This window comes from Ambystoma mexicanum, chromosome 1p (assembly GCF_040938575.1).
Source record: "Ambystoma mexicanum isolate Mex_15411 chromosome 1p, UKY_AmexF1_1, whole genome shotgun sequence".
NCBI lineage: Eukaryota > Metazoa > Chordata > Amphibia > Caudata > Ambystomatidae > Ambystoma > Ambystoma mexicanum.
Window position 1 is genome coordinate 925546590 of NC_090921.1, and position 13494 is coordinate 925560083.

Sequence of the window (13494 nt, forward strand, 5' to 3'; positions counted from 1 at the left end):
GATCTCTTGGGACCCACTTCTCTTTGGGAGGAGTTTCCCCAACTTTGAAGGAGAAGATCTTTTTCCCAGAATCCTCTGAGGACCCCTTTCCTTAAAATTGGAAGACTCTAACCTCCTCCGCAAAATGGGTCTTTTTAGGCCCTTTATTTTTCTTACCCGCCCTCTGTTCCTTAGGTTTCAGACTTTTGGGGGCAGGAGATTTTGGTTCCAGTTCCTGGGTTTCCAGGGGCTTTTCACAAGTGGAGAAGGAAGCTTCCTCTAAGGCTTTACACTCCCCTTCCCCCTGTGCCTCCTCCCTGGGAACCGGTGGATTTTCAGGGTTCTCTCCCTGTCATTGCTCTGGAGTACCAGGCCCTTGATTTGAGGAGTTCTGGGTCGCCATGTTCATCTGAGGGTTCTGCTGAGCCCTCAACATATGACCCAGATCCTGTGACAAGTTCTGGACCTGGCGCTCCAGTTGGGACACTCGCTCTGGCTGGTACGGTGTTCTCTGGTCCATCCTAGGTTGATAACCGAAAGGGTAACTGTCCCTTCTCCCATAATACCTTTGGTTGGGATAGTTCTGGTACCCCTCCACCCTTGGCCTCCCCTCCCCCGGATTGGGATGTCTGGGCTCAGGAAAGTGGGGAAAGAAAGAAGGGTTGTTTTGGCGGTTGATGTTTGGTGGGTACCGGGGAAAGAAACTCAACCCGGCATTTGGGGATTACTGCCCTCCTGGGGAAAGTTAGGAGGGAAGTTTCCTGGTTTGGCAGCTGCCTGGTTGGAACCCCCCCCTCTTTGGGCTGGGGGAGTCCACACATAGCCCAGGATGGGTCTGCTGCCCTTGTACCAGGAACTGATATAGTCAGGGAAGTTATGGGTCCCATTTGTGGGGTTACCTCCCTGATTACATGATGAGGGCCTTCTGGGTCTTAAATTAGGAGGATTTTGCACAGGAATATTTTCAGGCCCCCCTATCTCCAGATCTAAAACAGGGGTAACCTTCACCTCTGCCACCTTAGCAGCAGCAGGGGGGGTGTTGGTTGGTTTGGGATTTTTAGTTGTACTTTTATTTTCTCCCTGTGGGATGTATTAACCCACTTATGCTCTGCCCTGTGGCATCACTGTGTTCTGGTGGTGCCAGAATGATCAAAATGGCCACGAAAACCCTTGTGCACGCCAAAACCTTTGAAAATTGTGATTTACACCACAAAAAGATGGCTGCAAAATCTACCATGCATGTTGTCAGTGGTGCAACAGAGATCTCACTGCTGAAACATGTCACTGGGCTGCCCAACAGTAAAAATGGAGCCTGCATGAAAAGCAGTGCTTTGCTGAAAGAAATCCAACATTTTGATCTTAAATCCTTTTTCTTGGTTGCGGAAACTGCAGAAGGCTGATACAAAACACCCTCAAACATCCAATATTCTTGCTGTGTGTTACAATTCAGTTAGTTCAAGAAATCATAATGAACAGACAATGGGCCTCATTACGACCCTGGCACTAAGGGGTTAACAGCTCCGTAAAAGGCTGTGGCACTGTTAACCCCTTAGTGCCTAATTACGAGGTCCCTTTAAGGCTCCCGACCTTAACGGCTGATCTGGACCAGCCGTTAAAGTAGGGACCAGCAAAGGGACCTTGAAGGTAATTACGGTAGCGCAATTTGCGGTACCATAATTACCGCCTTCCCCATTCCCATTGAGCCCTATGGGGCAAAAACAAGCAAAAAAAATCCCACAAAGCTAAGGGGAATCAAAGAAACAGCCGGGCTGTGCTGTAATTGCTAGCCTGTTCAAAAGTTATCTTCAGAACCAAGAAGGGCAGATTAAACCCAATCCTGTGCCGTGCTGTGCCGTTCCTGTTCAGTTATGTCATGCGGTGACCAGAGCACCTTGCTGATTGCAGACCCAGTCCAGTCCGGTGTGCCCAGCAGTCTGTCCCAGAACCAGAATCCCTGATGGTTCCGTTCAAAACATATATAGTGAGTATCTATAGAATAGAACTATCTAGCATATGTACCTGGCTTAGTTCAATCCCTATCAATCCCTATCTAAGTTCATCCTATCTTGTCTTTAAAACCTGATAGTGTTAGGAATATTTCTGAATTGTCAGAGTGTTTCTTGCGCTAAGTTTCTCTCATTGATATTCTAAAATCATAAATCCATAATGTTTTGAACAAATAAATTGAATCCCAGAAAGAAATTGATTATCCACCACATGAAGGGTCCCTGGCCAGGATTGATGGAGATTCATGTGTGGCATTTTCTTTTTCTCTAGTCATAACCTAGTATAAATAAATAGCATTTGTCTTTGAAAAGAGCATCCCTGTTTTCCCATTCTTGCGCCTATCTCAGAAAAACGACCTCCACTAAAACGTTCATAACTTCCTCAATGTTTATGCTAGAAACAAAATTTTAACTTCTGCTGTAGCTAACATCCTCAGCTTTCCATAGAACCAAATCGCATTCCAAATCCATAAAGTATTCCCACGATCGTGATTACCGTTTTGGCAAAATTGTACACGTGTAAAATAGATTTTGATTGCACCCGACCTCAGTTTTAAGTTTTCACATTGCTTATTAGTATCAAATCATTGCCAGTGTTTGTCTGCAACTATCTAAAGTGGCTTCCATAAGATATTAAACAATTACAGCAATTTAAACCATATTTACTGTTTTACCCAATCCATTCTCAGATAACTTTATAACCATATTGACAGTTTGGCAATCAATTCTTTTTCTCTCTTGTGTTTGGGATTGATATATTGTTTGAATGTTTCCATTCCCAAAACCTGTTTCTCTCCTCCTATCTCTTTACATTGCCTATTGTGGGGATTGAGGGTGCGCAGGGAGAAATAGTAACCACTTTGCTATTTGATTTGAACACACACACAAAGTATTATTTCTGTGCTGAATTGTTTTGCTCACTATTACTGCTTGTGATTAAAGATATTGCTTAGTGTTACATCACCCCATTGGTGATTATTGTATATCCATTAAACATAGTGTGATTATATTGTGAACTACATAAATAAATATTTTAACTTTGCAAATCAGCCTGATTCCTGGTTCAGTGTGACCGGGAGGGGTTCTAAGAGAGGGGCGTCATATGAGTGGTACATCGTTCAGTATAAAATAACGTTTAGACACAAAATAAATAAGGATTTCAGTTGTGCATTACATACTAGGCGTTGACTTAGGTGAAGTGCCGGATTGAAATCACTTACATACTGGTTTCTGCACTTCATAAATGCGAGTTTCCTGTTCAATGACCCAGTCTAGTGATCTTTTCTCATGAAAGCCCCTCACCAGCTGGGTCATGATGTATTTAGGAAGTGTATGAAAGTAAGTATTAATGAACTCCCTACTGTCTGTGCGCACCCTCCTGGTGGTCTTCGCAAAGGTACGTTTTAACTCTTGTACAAATTCTTGTGGAGCCTGGTCTTCCCCACATTGCAGAATGTAGGCTGCGTTGCGGCCCTCTTGAGGGTTCCTATATATGGAGAAATGCTTAAAGATGGCCGCCCTATAGGTGGACCCTCTTGAGTGGTTCAGATCCTCCAGCCCTGCAAAGAAGATGGAGTATTCAGGGGAAAATGTCCACTTGAAATATTGAATGCCACTTTGGCTATCCATCAGGTGGAAAGTATCCATCATTTGCTCATACAACTCGAGGTGCTCCCAAACTGAATATTTGGCATTTTTATGATAGGGAGTTATGACACTCCTAATGGCCTTGATTTGTTTCAGGGATATTTCAGTAGGGCCCTCTTAATTTTGTTGGCCTTTTTCGTCTTAGTCACCCTTGTCCACTCATCCTCTGACTCAGAGGCACTGCTACAGGAGGTGGCTAGCTGATCCTCTAGGCTCTCCCTAATTCTGCGGGCTTGGGAATGGCTTGCAGAATGTGAGGGCCTAGTGTCTTGAGACCTGTGGTGCTCAGAAGAGTCTTCTGACTCTCCCTTGCTCCCAGGATTGGCTGAGTATCCCCCTCCACCACTGCCCTAGTTGGGAAGAGGTTTTTAAAATACTCTTAGCGGGTCTAGTTTCATGGAGTTTCCACCAAATTTGACAGACTGATCCCTTCGTAGGCGATATTTTTGAAGATCCAATTCTCTGATTCTCCCCTCACTGGAGTCTTCCTGATCAGAGAGGCTAGGCCTCACATTTGGGAATCTGTACAGCGATGTCCGCCTATCCATTTCTGGAAGGTGCTGATCTGTCAGTCCCATATTTCCCATTGTGAAGGAGTCTACCATCCCGTGGTCCCTGGTTCATATGGGCCAGTGGACATGAGGGTGGCAGAGTCCATGGCACTGAAGGGATTAAAGTCCCTCATGACAGGGAGCCTGAGGTTATGCTCAGGAGCTTCTCCCTCCCTTCTTATCTCATCTCTTTCAGCCCCTAGTCCCTGATGACATGCCAAAATCTGACCCTTCTGCTCCTCTATTAAGGTCTTACTGGTCTCAATGATTTGCTCCTGCACGGCTATCTGTTTGTGGAGCCTGACATTCTTTCACAGAGAGACTCATTGTCTCTCTGTGCTTCCTGACTGGATTGGACATATTGGGCCAATTCTTGCTGCAGGAGACTCACCTCCTGAGTTTGGTCCTTATTGGTCTGAGTGTTCTTTGCCAGAGCATCCTACACCCATTTGATGTGCTCTAACAGCTTCCCATGATCAGTTTTAATTTCACTAAACTCCTGAAGGGCCAGCTTTCTTTCCTCTAACTTAGTTTTTAATTGGCTGACTTCCTGGCCTAAGGCGTCCCTCTCCTGGGTTAGAGTGCCCCTCTCTGCAGCCAGGTCATCCCTCTGTTTATTATTTGCACTAGATTTCTGGCGCTCCTCATCAAATTCCTCTTGAGAGTGGATGTCTTTAATAATTAATTCATTATTTTCCTCTTTCAAGGATCTAGGTAGTTTTGTAAGGTGACTATCTGTTCTGCACTGACTCTATTATAATTCAATTGATGCTCCAGTTTCTGTTGACTCTGTTGTAGAGAGTCAACTCTTTCCTGATACTCCTCTTGCAGTATCTGTAATTTGAGATCTTGTTTTACATTCTTTTGCTGCAAGAGAGCCAGATCTTCTTGGGGTTTTGTAGTATGCTGCCTAGCCTCTATTTCAGATTCTTGGCTTTCCTGGAGCCTTTGCTCTGCAGAGTCCAGATTAGTCTGGATTGTCTGCTTTTCCTGTATGATTCCTATGTGGAGGTACAGGTAGGCCGCTATTTTGACAATTTTACACTGCTCCTCTTTTATTTTTGGGGCTAGTATGCTCTGTTAGACTGTCACGAGAGGTAGATCAAATTTAGGATCCCGGACACGAGCCCCCAAACTGTAAGGAATTTCAATAAGACACACACCCAAGTCTCGCCCAGCATGTAGTGCACAAAGGAAACCCTTATTTATTTTTGTCTATTAGTTCAATATTCTGAATGATATACCACTCATATCACACCCTTCCCAAAATACCCCCTGGTCACACTGAACCAGGAATCAGTCTAGTTTGTAACGGTAACTATTTATTTATGGATTGAGAATTTAAAACACAATGGGCCTCATTCCGAGGCTGGAGCTATCCATGGAGTAAAGAGCACCATGGTAAGCAACCATAGAGCTATTTACTCCATGGAAATCCGGCATGGTGAATGGAGTAATTACTGGTCCATTCCAAGGTTGGAGGGACCGGTAATTCCCCATTCACCATACCGGTTCCCCATCCCCATTCCTGCCCCCATAGGGCTCAATGGGAATGGGGAAGGAGTAAATTACGGCACCGTAAATTACGGTGCCGTGATTTACTCCAATGTCCCTTTGCGGGTTGGATTTTTAACGCCTGCTAAAAGCAGGCGTTAAATGCCAACCCGCAAAAGGGAACTCGGAATATGGTGGTAAGTGTTAACGGTCACCGTTGCCATTAACGGTGACCGTTAACCCTTACCTCCAGCCTCGGAATGAGGCCCAATATATTTTTAATAGGTAACAACAATCACCAAGGGGTGACAAGGAACATGAATAATATCTTGATGCACTGGGAATTAGGTAATGAACACAAAAAGAATGCAGCAAAGAAAATAATACTTTTGAATTGGATTGGAACAGATAGCACTGTGGTTAGAGGTTCCCCCTGCGACATCCCTCAACCATCCAATAGGCAATTTAAATAGATGTGAGGAGAGACCAGGTACTCAGGAATAACACAGACCAAACAGAATATCACCCCCACCTTCCCACCTTAAACACAAGAGAAAAACGGATTTGACTTTTCAACTGTCGGATGGCTTTGAAACTGGCTTAGCAAAAACACTAAATGTGGTCAAAAATGCTTAAATTATTATACATTTCTACGGGAGCCACTTTGAACAGATGCAAGCAATCAAAAACAATGATTTAATTAAAAGAAAAAATTGGAATCTCAAAGGCAAAGTGGGAAATAATTTAAAGACAATTCACATGTGTAAAACATTTGCAAAATGTAAATTTGCGGCAAACTTTTACTATGCGGTTTTTGATAAACTACACTGTATTGGGTTGTGGATGTAGTTAAGGATGCTAGGTATCAGTGGGAGTTGAAATTGTGTTTCTATCTTTAACAATGAGGGAGTTATGGGGGTTTTAGTGGGAGGTGTTTTTCGAAAATAAAGAAACACATTTGGACAGGAACTTCAGTTTAAAACCAGAAATTATGGATTATGCTTTTACTCAAGACTAGAGCATGCAGGCTAGACAACCAGGTTGGGATGAAGTAAGCTCTGAGACTGATTCATGACTTCAGTAACAGATCCTCAGTGCCTTCACCGGCAGTACCAGTCCAAACACTTGAAGTGGGATATTTGGATCAGAGTTACACAAATAAAAATGACTATGAAAATGACACTTTAGCAAATAGACAGAATAAGATAGCACTGAACATTTTTGACTTGATTTGACATGATTTTGGTTATGAAAGTAAGGATAGTTCAGATATTAGGGTGGAACAAGATAAGGCAAGGTATGCAATAGTTCTCTAGAGTCCTGTTAATACTCACAATCCACTGGGATTTAAGATTTTGGCCCTTCAAGATTCCGGTCAATGGTTCGGGTCCATCAGGGAAGGACAGCACATCAGCTAGGATCAGCTAGGGCGGTTACCGGAACTGCACGGGATCTGCCCTTCTTGTTTCTGGATATTTCAGATCAGCGGGATGGTGAGTTCATCAGGCAAGTGCTATCGTAGCAAGCCAGATAGGTTCAGGATGCTTCCGCGCACGACAGCGCTTCACTGGGTTGTAAGGATTACTTGAGGATTAATTGAGGATTGAGGCCGAGCTGAAAATGGTTATGCTACTGCTTGGCCTGGTGATTGGCATCTGGATCTGGAAGGATGTTAAAGGCTGGATGTTGAATGCTGGATCAGAATGCTTTGCTGGAATCAGAAGAGAGAGTGTGTATGTGTTGTCAGATGTCTCTATTTATCCTTTCAAATGACATCACAAAAATAGGTGCATGGGCCGGCTTAACTAAACTTGCCGCTGTGAACTGGGATTGGATCAGAGCCTCATCTCCGCCTTGCATCCAAGTGATTGGATCAAAAAAAGATGATGTCAAGTTCATGGTTTAGTTTTTACAATCCTTAGAATCCTCCCCTAGCCACTAGTATCAAAATCAAATTGTGTCCTAAACACATATTTATACATTTGTAACCTCTACAGATATCTCATAAAAGGATTACATATTTTATGGAGTATCTGTTCATCAAAATCCCACAGCTGTGAGACCTTGTTTTGCCTTTTTGCAGCATTTTGTCCATTTTGCCATGAACACATTTTCCAAACTTTCTCCAAATTTCCACAAACATGCGTGTTTACCATAGGAATGTGTGTGCAAAGTTTAACAATTCTAGCATAATTACAGTTTCCATAAAACCACATATATTGCCATTCCTGTTCAGAATATGCTACACATGTCCACCACGTTTTGAAATATAGGGCCAAAAATTAGATTAACAAATCTGTCCTTTTTATATTTTTCACCACTTCTGATAACGATTTTAAGATTCTTAAAAATTGGTCATTGCCTATTCTTAGCAGCAAATGGTTAGCCTTTTGTCTGTCTCTGGAGGCAAGGAGCAGCCCCCACCTTTGGGATTTCCTTCTGCAAGCCTAGTTTACAACCTCTTCACACGTCCATTTCCTGCCCTCGAGAATCTGCATTGTTCAGTCCTTGGTAGCAGACAAAAGTCTGGGCTACCCCACAATTATCATGTGTCAGTGAGCATCTGCTGAGATTAAATGTCCTCCCCTTGGCTGGAAACCTGTTTTTTAACCTCTTGCAGGCCCAGTCAGCCTAAGTAAATTTTTACTTTCTTGACTTGAAATTCAGCATAAAACAAACGTGTTGCATCAGATGACATAGATAAATTACATTCTTAGGTTTAAACCTGTGGGCTCAAAACAACTGAGATCCGTGTTCCTTTCAGCAACAGTCCTTTTATATTTGCTAATCTGTCAGATCTTTAGTTTTAGACAATTTAAAGTTTAATCAGAAGAGCCCATTTGACAGGGGCTGTCACTCACAGGTACCCCAGTGTGGCTGCACACAGATTTTTGACAGGAATTGTCATTCACAGGCACTCCAGTTTTTCTGAGAAAATGTTTTGCTCTTAACATTTCAGGACTTTGTAAATTCACAGTGCTTCATTAGATCACCTGAATTTTAGCGCCAAGCACGAGTTTGAGTGTTGGACAATTTTATGTACAGGCATTTCGAAGTTTCAGCAGCAAAGTAAATGTCATTTACAGGCAAATTTTTCAAATTTTACTTGCAAAGCGCTGCTTTCTCCTTTTTTCTGCAGCGTGTGCTCTGTTCCACCACACATGCACCATGGGTGTCAGGTTTTGCAGCCATCTTTCTGTGTGTTGAAAAAATGTGGGTTTGGAGGTTTTGGCGCACACAAGGTTTTGCCGCCATTTTGCTGTTTCTCACACCATAGATAGCAGAGTGAGGCCGCATAGTATAGCAGAGTGGGTCAATACATCCCACAACATTGAATGTGCAGTGCTTTTGAATTAGGTCACAGGAGGAGAGGAGGGGAAGCAATGGGAGAAAGCAAACAGTTCTACATAGGGGGGAAGTAGTGCCCTTTTCCAATTGTCTGCCAAGCCTACTCTCCAGCCACTCCTTCATCCTACAAATGTACTCCCATTCTTGCTCACCCTGAGGCTCCACTGGGATAGGGGAAACCGTGTTTTTCAGTATAAACCTAGAAGGCACTTTTTCTTCTGGGGGTGTTTTGCTGGTATTTCTCGGATTTCACTGAGAACAGGAAGGCCTAATCATAGTACAAGTATAATGAGGATTACATGAGGACACACGCCACAGGACGAGAGACAAGGGGAAGCAGAACCAGGCTACACAGAAAAGCAGGCCAGGGCTCGCTGCCAAGGTCAAAGACAAACAACACATTCCAAAACTAAATGAGAAAGAGCCAGCTGCAGAAAAACAGAATAATTCCTCATAAACTGTAGACCAGAAGAGCTTGATTTCATGGTCTTCAACCACGTGATGAAGCCGAGCCAGACAATGGTCATTCATCCATGGTGGGAAGACAAATGGTTCATGAACACAGATATGAAGTGAAACATGGAACTGTTAACAACGTTGCAACGCTGAGAGCTCTCTCACAGGCAAAAGCAGTACTGCTAACAGTTACAGTGGGGACACATAGTCATTCTCATCACCTTGAGAAGGTGCACAAAGAGCTGAGAACAGAGCTGGGTCCCAGGCCTGGGGAGGTCAGCTCCAACCAATCAGGGAACAGAAATCCAGGGGTGGATGGTTGAGAGCAAGGGCCAATGGTAATCCTATGACCCTGCAACAATCTAATAGATTGTTTTTTGGGGAAGGGACAGGCCAGCCACCTGACACGTGAGGACCAATCAACCAAGATATATAGGTGGTAGCCATAAGGTATAACACTCAAACCACCCAACCAGAAAGACCCATAGGTTTTTCGGTGGAAGGGCTCATGTTGTGAAGCAGGGGGCAACAAAATGGGCCAACACAGGCTTGGGAGCAGTGATTCTGGGAATTCCTGAATGTCCTGTATGATCCCTGTCGGTTTGTGTAATAAACAACAGGTCTAACTTTCCCTTGGCTGAGTCCTCCATTTGTATACTGGGGGACGGTTGCTGGACCCTGGGAGCTGAAAGGGTATGCACGTAGTAACCTCTGACCTCTGGCATTCCTAAGCCAACAAAAGGATCCCCATCTCGTACAAATAACAGATGTTAAGGTTCATGCACTACTCATGTGTTTATTTTTTAATTTTTTTATTTGTGATACCGTTTATTCAACTTTACACAATAGAAAAAAAAACAAATATTTCCATAAAAAAGATGTCCATACTGGATAGTATGGCTTTCACAACAGAAGTTTAAACATGTCCTCAACTCTCCTCCATAACCAGGTAAAATAATGAATACAAACGTAATTATTCCCATTCATGAATTCGGACCTGAATTTTTTCCCTATATGTCTACCACCATCCCAGCTGCTCACCTAGCTTGCACCCTTAGATTATTAAGAGAACTGCACTCACAAAGCAGATGTATAACTATTTCCAGCAGCTGAGATCCACAAAGTCGACAGCCCCTGCAGGCTCCAATAGGTCAATGTGAAGCACCCGCCATCTCCCCGGATTTAGCATTGTTAAATTGTAGGTGTAAATATTCCCATATCAAGTAGTTACTGATGAACTGTTTTACATAGGTGGGTGTCTCGCCTATATTGGAGATGTAAAACACAAATTCCTTAACAGTGTTTTTTGTATGCAAATTGTCCATGTCTTGTGTCAAATCATGTCTTGCTAATATACTCTTCATTGTCTTTTTGAATAGCGGAAGAGACATGTTTGGTGTGTGTATTGGTGCCCCTATTAACCACTTCCTGGCCAAATATGGATTTTTCACACTGTGCTGGTTTTCATGGAGGTTGCATGGGAGAAATAGGCATCGGCTGTCAAAGCCAAAAGGGAGTCTGCAGGTGCGTTATTAAATTTCCATAGACTGGCCAGGCAGCACATTGTTACCCAAGATATTAGTGGGGACATTTTAATTTCCAGTTGAATCATTTCAATCGACCTGCATCTAGGTAACCTAAGTAGGCTTTTCAATAGGCATCTCTCCAATTCGGCCAGAACTTCCAGCCCAGACTTCAGCACCATAGAAAACCATTGTTGTGATCGTAGACTGGTACAGTTGAATCAGTGTACCAATCGAATACCCCCTACCCTTCTGCACAAATTAATAAAGTCCCCCTAATGTGGCATTCATTCTCAGGCTAATGTTTTCAAAATGTGTGGCACTATTTAGTCTGCTGTTCATTTGTATTCCTAGATATTTATGTGGCATTAATTCTCAGGCTAATGTTTTCTAAATGTGTGGCACTATTTAGTCTGCTGTTCAGATGTATTCCTAGATATTTATAGGAATAAACCACATCCAATGTTTTTCCATAAACCTCCCATTTCCATGTTTTCCTTTTTCTTTTCCCTGAATCAAATATCATAATTTTGGTTTTAGCGATATTTATCACCAGGGAGTTTGCCTCTGCATACACCAGAAGTTTATTCAATGTGGCTTGTAGGCCCACAGCTGTTAGATCTAAAGTAACCAGATTGTCCGCTTATCCCAACCACTGTATCAGTACTGATCCCAACTTGGGAGGGATAGCGGACGGATTCTTCAAGGCCTCACCTAGGTCAGTCAGGTATAAGTTAAAAAACATGGGTGCCAATGTACAACCCTGTCTCAAACCCCTGGATGTGGCTACCCAGACCATAGTCCTACCATGGCTATCCATCCTGACTTTAACCCTAGTTTGTGAATATAATAGTGTAAGCATTTTTAATAGCCCTGGCGGTATAACTTTGCTTTCCAATTTGTGCCACAACTTTATTTGATTCACTGTTTTGAAAGCAGAGCTAAAATCGATAAATGCTGCATACACCGGAAGTTTCCTAATCTCTGCCTGCTCTATTACGGTGGTTAAGGCGAGGATTTTAATATTCGTACTTGAATTTTTTCAGAAGCCGATTTTGGTTTAGAGGAATAATATGAGCCCCATTCGTCACTGCCTCAAAATCATTCAACAGTGTCCGTCCAAATATTTTTGCCGGCACATCTAGCATTAGGAGGAGGCAATAGTAGGCTCCTCAGGTCTTTCCTTTTTTAGTATGGGCACGACTTTGCTTGCTGTGAAGAGCTGGGTATTGTCTGCAGCTTCTCTATACACCTGAACAGGTTATGTAGTGCCAGTGACCACATCAACGATTCAGATTTTACCAAGATGCTACATATCCATATCCCATCCGGACCCGGCGCTCTAAAGGCCTTGCTGTTCCCAATTAGCCCCAAGATGTCACTAACTTCTAACTCATAAGACCAATTAGCAACCACTGTCTTCCGGTGTCTGCCAACAAAAGGATCCCGCTCTGGCGCAAAGAACAGCAGATAAGGATTCATGCACTTGTCATTGTCTTTAGCCTTGCCAAAAGAATCAAAAGTGGTAAGCGCTGAGTGCCATCTTAATTTAATGAGCAGCACACTTAGGGACCGATTCATGGAATTATTGCACGGTTCAAAGTGACTTTGCACTTCCCACACAAACCCTGATTCATGGAAGTGTTCAATTTGTATTTTTGCAGTGCAGAGTCAGTGCAAGTGGTCATTTTGAACCATGAAAAACTCCACGAATCAGACCCTAAGGCTAGCCTGCCTTTCTGTGAAATGCAGTTTGCATTTAAGTGTTGTTTGCAATAACACACAATACAATTATATTATGTTGTGCACCCTACTAACGTTCTGTTTTATAATGTATGCACAACAAGCAATGATGTAATGTTTCAAAGTCCAGAAATCGCTACATAAAGATAAAAGTAAAATGCTCCAGCTCTAAAATAGCAAGAGAAACCTAAAGCTGCCTTTCCTTTTAAATGCCTTCCTTCAGTCTCTCCCATTAAATATATTTATTAACTGCACAAGTGTAAATATTCCTGCCGGGAAATGAAAGTTAAATGTTCCGGCTCTCATACAGCAAGAGATACCAGTCCCAACCACCATCCTGCCTTTGCAGATCCTAAACATGGTATGAATTTGTTTGATTTGGGATTTGGAAGACTAATTCAGCCTAGACTTAGTTATGAGCTTGAAAGATTCATTAAGGACGCTAAAATAAGAATACAGGAGTGCAAATGCCAGACAGATTGTTTGTGAACAGGTAATTGCCAAATTTAACTGTGATTTCAATTGAAATGTGGACTACATCTGAGATAGCATAAAACTGAGTGCATTTTTTTATTTAACAGTGAACATATTGCAAATGTTAGTAATGCAAAAGTTAGTTTTTTCAAATGTATAATATATTAAAAAATAGGTTAACTCCTTTGATATTGCAATTAATACCAAAGTGAAGTGTGAAAGATTTTTTTATTTTATTTTTATTTGACAAAGGGTTTTAGAGCAATCATAGCC